This window comes from Cynocephalus volans, chromosome 5, assembly GCF_027409185.1.
Source record: "Cynocephalus volans isolate mCynVol1 chromosome 5, mCynVol1.pri, whole genome shotgun sequence".
NCBI classification, from domain to species: Eukaryota; Metazoa; Chordata; class Mammalia; order Dermoptera; family Cynocephalidae; genus Cynocephalus; species Cynocephalus volans.
The window spans coordinates 38,686,738-38,695,429 of NC_084464.1; the positions used below are offsets into that span (position 1 = coordinate 38,686,738).

The 8,692-nt window shown below is 38.2% G+C and overlaps 1 non-coding gene across 1 annotated transcript; it reads right to left on the reverse strand.

The window, feature by feature from the left end:
* Positions 1-341: 341 nt before the first annotated feature.
* Positions 342-435, reverse strand: TRNAI-UAU (transfer RNA isoleucine (anticodon UAU)). The gene is made up of 2 exons: positions 398-435; positions 342-377 (listed from the first exon to the last, which is right to left on the reverse strand). It is a non-coding gene; the product is annotated as a tRNA-Ile (tRNA).
* Between the last annotated feature and the right edge of the window lie 8,257 nt (positions 436-8,692).

Sequence of the window (8,692 nt, forward strand, 5' to 3'; positions counted from 1 at the left end):
TCAGGGAAGTTACTTAGCACTCAGTAAATACTCTTCGTACGTGTCAGGGGCTCCGGGAGAAAAGGTGATCAAGAGAGCAAAGTAGGGAGGGGCGTGTCCGGAGATTTCTCTGAGGTCGGCCTGCAGAACAAAGCGGAGATGAACAGCGAAGCTAACTCACTGCAGCACAATGGATTCAGTCGGTAATTATTTGATGTTGCTTGTTTCCAAAAGCGCTAAGGAAACCGGTAAGAATAAATGCTAGAGGAAAAAAATCCAAACACATTAAAGACGGTGGAGCATGTTCACGAAATAGATACGAAAGCGTCCTTCCAGCAATGCTACATCGGATTGGAAAACGATGCTCCAGGTGAGAATCGAACTCACAACCTCGGCATCACTCGCACGCGCACTGCCGTATAAGTACCGCGCGCTAACCGATTGCGCCACTGGAGCACGCAGCGCCCACTTCCGGTCACTCGTTACACTGCCTATGGGGGACCGCCCAGCGTGTTTTTTTTTTTTTTTTGTAATTTTTTTTTTTTTTTAATTTTATTTTGTCGATATACATTTTGGCTGATTATTGCTCCCCATCACCAAAACCTCCCTCCCTTCTCCGCCCAGCGTTTTTGTTGTGATCCCGATGACCCAGGGCCCCGGGGCGCGTCCTGAGTCTCAGGACTGCGTCTCTCCCGGACGCGTGCGAAGGCGGACTGGGTTCAGGTGCGGACCCCACGGGACCACCGGTCCTGAAGGCGCGGAGCATGCTCTGCTCGAGGAAACGAAGGCGGGTACTTCCTTCCGAGGCGACCTGAAAAAGTGCGGACGCTCGGGAGACCCCCCACTGCCTCAGGGGTCCCCAAGAGAACCCTCAGTGGCGGCCGCGTGGGCTGGCGACCCTGTCGCTGCGGCGCAGGTCCCGGAGCCCCTCCCTTCCCTTTCTCCCGGTGCTTCTCCGGACGTCGGAGGGAAGTTTGCTTTTTGCTTGCGGAAGAGAGGGGATGGGAATCCCTGGGAGGGTTGCGAAGGCTCGTAAAGCCGTTCCTTTGTGCTCGCCCCGGTTCGGCGTCACAGGTTAGAAACCGAAGGATGCAGTTATTGAAAGGGAGTGGCGCCGAGCTGCATTCGCTACTAAGTAGGCTGCGAAACAGTTGATGGAGTAGGGGCCGAGAGATCTGTATCCTCCCTTGGGCATTTCTCCCTGGGACCTGAGAGTTGAAACTATCCAGAGAAAAACTGAAACAGGACAGGGACAGGGTCTCTAAAATTCTGAAGTTCTCTATGCTAGGTTAAACCAAGTTTTTAAAAAAAAATCTGACTAGGCTAAAGACCTCGTACTTCGGAGCGTTTTGAGACGGTTGGTGGGGGCAAAGGCGGTAATTAGAAGAGAGAGAGTGTGTGTGTGTGTGTGTGTGTGTGTGTGTATCGGAGTCTTGTGGGTGGGAGTTATGGGTGAGAGATTATGCAGAATTAGCTGGGCTTTCTGTCACAGTTTCTTTCTTTCTTTTTACCCATTTAAAAAGAAATTAAAACTATATATATGTAAGGCGTAAAATGATATTTTGATACATATACACAGTGAATGAGTCCTACAGTCAAGCTAATTAACATATCCATGTGCTCTCATAATTACCATTTTGTGTGTGTGGTGAGAGCTCCCGAAATCTTCTCTCAGCAAATTCCCAGTGTACAGTACAAAGTCTACTCATGATCTTTAGACTTATTCTTCCTGCATAACTGCATCTTTGTACACTTTGGTCAACATCTCACCGTTTCCCCACCTCCCGCCCCTGGTAACCACTATTCTATTCTATTCTATTCTCTTCTTCTATGTATTATGACTTTTTAAGAACCCACATATAAGTGAGAACATGCAGTATTTTTCTTTCTGTGTCTTGCTTGTTTCAGTTAGCATAATGACATCCAGGTTCATTCATGTTGTCACAAATGGCAGTATCTCCTTTTTAAAGAATATATTCCATTTTGTATATATATTTGTGTGTGTGTGTGTGTTATACACACACAATATATCATATTTACTTTATCCATTATCTGTGCACATAACTTACATTGTTTTCATATTTTGGCTGTTATGAATAATGTTTCAATGAACATGGGAGTGCATGCAGCTATTTCTTTGACATATTGATTTCCTTTGGGTATATACCCAGGAGAGGGATTGCTGGATTATGTGTTAGTTTTATTTTTAATTTCTCCTTGAGGACCCTCCCTAGTGTTTTCTATAATGTCTGTACTAATTTACATTCCCACCAACGAGGTATAAGGATTCCTTTTTCTACAGATTCTTGCCAACACTTATCTCTTATTTTTTTGATAATAGCCATTCTAACAGATGTGAGGTGATATCTCATTGTTTTTGATTTGCATTTCCCTGATGATTAGTGATGTTGAGCACCTTTTCGTATACCTGTTTGCCATTTGTATGTCCTCTTTGGTAAAATGCCTATTCAGTTCCTTTGCCCATTTTTTAATCAGGTTGTGTTTTTTTTTTTGTTTTTTTTTTTTGTTTTTGCTATTGAGTTGTCTGAGTGCCTTACATATTTTGGATGTTAATCCCTATCAGATATATGGTTTGCCATGATTTTCTCACAATCCATAGGTTGCCTTTTCATTTTGTTGATTGTTCCCTTTGCTGTGCAGGAGATTTTTGGTTTGATGTAGTCCCATTTGTTTATTTTTGCTTGTTGCCTGAGCTTTTGGTGACCAGTCCAAAAAACCATTGCCAATGCAGGGAGCTTTTCTCCTATGATTTCTTCTAAGAGTTTTATGAATTTAGGTCTTACATTTATGTCTTAATCCACTTTGAGTTGATTTTTGTGTGTGGTGTAAGATAAGGGCCTAATTTCATTCATTTCATTTTATGTGGGTACCCAGTTTTCCCAACACCATTTATTGAAGAGACTATACTTTCTCCGTTTTGTATTCTTGGTGCCCTTATTGAAAATCAATTGACTGTAAATGCTTGGATTTATCTCTGGGTCCTCTATTTTGTTCCATTGGTCAGTCTGTCTGTTTTTATATCCATACCATGCTGTTTGATCACTATGGTTTTGTAGTATATTTTGAAGTCAGGTAGTGTGATGCCTCCAACTTTGTTGTTCATTCTCCAGATTGCATTGGCTATTTAGGATCTTTTGTGGTTCCATAAAAATTTTAGAATTTTTAAAATTTATGTTAAAATGTCATTGGAGTTTTGATAGGGATTGCATTAAATCTGTAGTTTGCTTTGGGTGATATGGACATTTTAATAATATTAATTCTTTCAATCCATGAATATATTTCTATTTATTTGTATTCATCAATTTATTTTTATCAATGCTTTATCATTTTTACTTAAATTTATTCCTAAGTATTTTTTTGTAGCTAATGTAAATGAAAGTATTTTCTTGATTTCTTTTCAGACAGATTGTTGGTGTAAAGAAATGCAATTGATTTTTGTATGTTGATTTTATATCCTGCAACTTTACTGAATTTTTATAGTAGTTCTAACAGCTTTTTTTGTGGAGTCTTTACATTTTTTACACATAGGACCATGTCATCTGCAAACAGATATACTTTTACTTCTTCCTTTCTGATTTGAATACCTTTTATTTCTTTTTCTTATCTAATTTCTCTTGCTAGTACTTCCAGTACTATGCTGAACAGACATGTAAAGAGTGGGCATCTGTGATATTATGATATGTGTGTATATGTGTATTATATATATATATATACACACACACATATATGTATACACACACATATATGTATACACACACATATATGTATACACACACACACACACACACACACATATATATATATAATATGTATTTATTCATCCACAATTTTTGACTCATAACTTTCATAGAGTATTTGAACTTTTGTCCTTGGTTTCTGAAGCAGCTTCAGAACAGCTTCAGAGCAATAAAGGTAAAAATTTTTTCTCCCCAAGGCAGGCCATAGAAACTAAAAATATACTCTAATCTTCCCCTGCCTGTATGTTTTGGAGCTGGCCCTAAAGAAAATTTCTGATCTACCTTGTCTTATTGTACCAAGAAGAATCTAAACGGACGCCTTGCTGGATTTCCCCACCCAGTCTATTAATATTAGATCATACCTTTTTTGTCCAATCATAATTCCACACGGTTGTCCAAGCATCAATAATGCCTATTCAATAAAGTCTCTATAAAAGGCCCAAGAGGACAGGGTTCAGAGAGTTTCCAGATAGTGGAACATGTGGAGGTTTCTGGAGGGTGGCATGCCTGGGAGGGCATGGAAGCTCCACACGCCTTCCCCCATACCTCACCTAATGCATCTATTTATCTGTATCTTTTGTAATATCCTTTATAATAAAATGATAAATGTAAGTGTTTCCTTTAGTTCCTTAAGCCACTCTAGCAACTTAATCAAACTCAAGGAGGGGATCATGGGAACCTGATTTACAGCTGGTCAGTCACAAGCACAGGTAAAAGCCTGGGGCTTGTTATTGGTAGCAGAAGTGGCAGTCTTGTGGAACTCAATTCTAAACCTGTAATATCTGATACTATCTCCAGGTAGATAGTGTCAGAATTGTATTAAATTAGAGGATACCCAGCTTGTGTTCACTGTAAAATTTATGGCTTGCTTGTTGGTGGGGAGAAATTCCCACTTGTTTGTTCAAAGAAATCTTTTGTTTCAATTATTGTGATGTGAGAATACAGGAAAAACAGTTTTTTTCCCCTCAGCATCCTAGCTTTGCACCAGGCCTTTAGTTTTCACCATTAAGTATTATGTTAGCTGTTGGCTTGTCATATATGGCCTTTATTGTGTTGGGGTAATTTCCTTCTATACATATTTTTCTTTCCTTCTATACCTATTTTCATAATGAATGGATATTGAACTTTGTCAGATGCTTTTTCTGCATCAATTGACATCATGTGGTGTTTATCTTTTATTCTGTTAATGTGATATATCACATTGATTGATTGGATATGTTAAACCAACTTTGCATCCAGAGATAAAGCCAACTAGGTCACAGTGTATAATCTTTTTGCTGTGTTTTTGAATTTGATTTGCTGGCATTAAGTACTTTTGCATGTGTATTCATCAGAGATATTGTCCTGTAGTTTTCTTTTCTTGTGATGTCTTGGTCTGGTTTTGGTATCAGTGTAATGCTGGCCTCATAAAATGACATTGAAAGTATTTTCTCAACTTCTATTTTTTGAAAAAGTGTAAGAAGGATAGGTATTAATTCTTCTTTGACTGTTTGGTAAAATTCAGCCATGAAGCCATATGGTCCTGGACTTTTCTTTGCTGGAAGGTTTGTTATTATTACTTCAATTTTCTTTTTTGTTACTGGTCTGTTCAGGATTTCTATTTCTTCTTGATTCAGTCTTAGTAAATTGTATACATTTAGGAATTTCTTCATTTTTTCTAGGTTGTCCAGTAGATTGAAATATAATTGTTCATAGTCCTTCATGATTCTTTTTATTCCTTAGACATCTTTTGTAATGCTTCCCCTTTCATTTCTGATTTTTTAATGAGTCTTATTTTTTTCTTAGTTGTTTACCTAAGGGTTTGTTGATTTTGTTTATATTTTTTAAAAAACAACTCCCAGTTTTGTTGATTTTTTCTTATTGTTTGTCTCTTCTCTTTATTTCTGTCCTGATATTTATTATTTTCTCCCTTCTGCTAATTTTGGTTTGTTCTTCTTTCTAGTTTCTTGAAGTGTAAAGTTAGATTGTGTATTTGAGAGTTTTCTTCCTTTTTAAGTTAGGCATTTATTGCTATACATTTTCTGCTAAATACTACTTTTGTTGCACCTTTGGTAAGTTGTGTTTTGTTTGTTTGTTTGTCTTTAAATACTTTTAAAATTTTCTTTTGATTTTCCCTTTGATTCAGTGGTTATTCAAGATTGTGTTATTTAATGTCCACATATTTGTGAATTTTCCTGTTTTTTTGCTGTTATTGATTTCTACTTCCATTCCATTGTAGTTGGAAAGAATAGTTGGTATGATTTTGTTCTTCTTGAGTTTGTTAAGACTTGTTTTATGACCTAACATATAATCTATTCTGGAGAATATTTCATGTGTGCTTGAGAAGAATGTGTATTCTTCTGCTGCTGGGTGAAAGGTTCTGTATATGTCTGTTAGGTTCACTTGGTCTATAGTGTTGTTTAAGTCCACTGTTTCTTTATTGAATTTTTCTCTGCATTTTCTATCCATTATTGAAAGTGAGATATGAAGTCTCCTTCTATTATTTATTATTGTATTGCTATCAACTGGTTGGCTTGATGGTGTTCCATAAATCCCTTAATTTATCTTCACTGTTTTTCATTCTTTTTTCTTTTTGCTTCTCTGATTGATTTCCAATGGCCTGTCTTCAAGTTCACTGATTCCTTTATTCTGATTGGTATAGTCTGCTGTTGAACTCCTCTATTAAATTTTTCATTTCAGTTATTGTATGCTTCAGTTGTATGGTTTTTGTTTGGTACTTTTTAAAATTTTCAATCTCTTTGATGAAATTTTCATGACTTGTTCTCTTTACCTAAATGAGCATCCTTATGACCATTATTTTGAATTTTCTGTCTGATAAATCACTTGTCTCAATTTCATTAGGGTCAATTTCTGAGTATTTATCTTTTTTTTTTTTTTTTGAAACATATTTCCCTGGTTTTTCACTTTCCTTGACTCTCTGTATTGGTTTCTGCACATTAGGTAAAACAACCACCTCTCCCAGTCTTCACAGAATGACCTCATGTAGGAAGTGAACCTCACCAAACAGTCTGGCCAGAGATTCTGAGTGCCTCTCACTCAAACCTTTGTGTGCATCCAAACTGCCATCTTGTTCTTAGTGGCTCCCAGGAGATTAGAGTATACTAGGTCCCATAAGTGCCCTGAGACAAGCAAAATAGAAGCCAGATTCTCAAGTGGCAGTAGAAAGGTTGTGGTGCCAAATGTGTAATGTCTTCTCTCCTCAGGGAGAAGCTGCGAGCTGGAGTTTATCACCCACTCACTCTGCACTGAGCCAGGGAGGGGAGCTGTGGCAAATGCCTGCACTCTCATTCAGATTGCACTTTTTTAAACCATTGCCTTTCTCTCTGTTGCCTCCAGAGGCCTAACAAATGCTAGCCCATAGCTCTCAGAGACAAGCAAGTTAGCTGGAGATTTACTTTTATCTCTGGAGTGAGCCCTGGTGGGGGGAGATCCAGGCAATGCTCAAACACTCATTCAGGCTCCCAGAGGACTACTAATTGCCTACACTGTAAGCTACGTGGCATAGGCTGGTTAGAAATTAGACTCAAGCAGCAGCTGGGAAAGTCTGAAAGTTAAGTGTGTAGTTTAATCCCTTTCAAGGAGAAACTTGGAGTTGAGCATTATTGCCTGCTCACTGCACAATGAACTGGGGGAATAACCTCTGGAAGTGCTTCTGTGCCCATTTAAAACCACCTCTTTGTTCTCTGTGGTCTCAGGGTACTCAAGAATGCTGACCCATCAGCTCCCAGAGCTAGGTGATTTGGGAAACAGTCCCTCATGTGGAACCATAAAAGTTAAGGGGTAGAGGTAGATCTGTTGTTTAAACCCTTTGCTTTTCATGGAGAAGCTGGAAGTTGGGGATTCCCTACCAATTGTAAAGCACTGTTCCCAGGGTGGATTTTATGACACTGTGTGTCTCAGCTTTAATGTGGGTCTTGTCTCAGTTGCCTGGTGTGTAGGAGTCTTTCATCTACTTTCTGGATTTCTCTCAGAGTGAATTGATGTAAAGAAAGCATTTGACAAAATCTAAGATAATTGCAGCTTCTCAGTTTTATCTTAATCTGATAAAAACGTGTAATTTTTATATTAGTGTAGAAAAATAGAACTGTGACTTATTATATATGATATATTCTTTCCCTCTGCATGCACAACCCAGGGTGCCTTTCTTCTCAGTGCAATATTTATACCCTCAGTGTTTGCCAAGAAAGCATTTCTAGGGTAAGGGTATTTAAGCATTGTTCTTGTCAGGCTACCTCTGCTGAAGAACTGTTGTTTTATTGTTTATTTTCCTTTATTATGCCTTTATACTCATCATCTTACATTTGACTTTGCTGGTAGCTAGCCTATAGGAAGAGAATGAATTCTTGATCTGCTTGACAGTCTTATTTGTCATTATAAGTTAACAAAATACCATTCTTATGACAATTTGACAGACAGGTGAGAAAGAAAGAAGGAAGGAAAGAAGGAAGGAGAGAGAGAAAGGGAGGGAGGGGGGGAGAGAGAGGGAGAGAGAGACATTACTTAGGCAGCTTCCCTGTGGGCATAGAATGCACAGATATGCCAATTCTAGTGTTGCAAACTCCTTGACAATTTTATTTCTCATTGCAAATTATGGATTTGTAATCTACTTTGTATCTGTGTGCTTGGTTGATGTATCCCTGAGAGACCAACTCTCTTGGTATGTTGGTAAAATTATATATCAGAGCTGTGAGAGAGAACCAGAAGTGATGTTACTAAAAGAAGTGTCTAGGCATCCATTGCCTTTCCCCAGGTGGTATCACCTCTGTTTCATTGAACAACATTGGTAATTCATACTTCAAGGAATTACTGCAAGACTTAAATGAGATGATTTATGTAAAACAGCTGGTATAATACTGATTAAATAACATTTTAATATTATTATCCATGTCATTCTTTCCTTTCTGTAAACCAGTTATCTAGCTCAACTATTAGAGATTGTGTAGTGAGGACAAAAT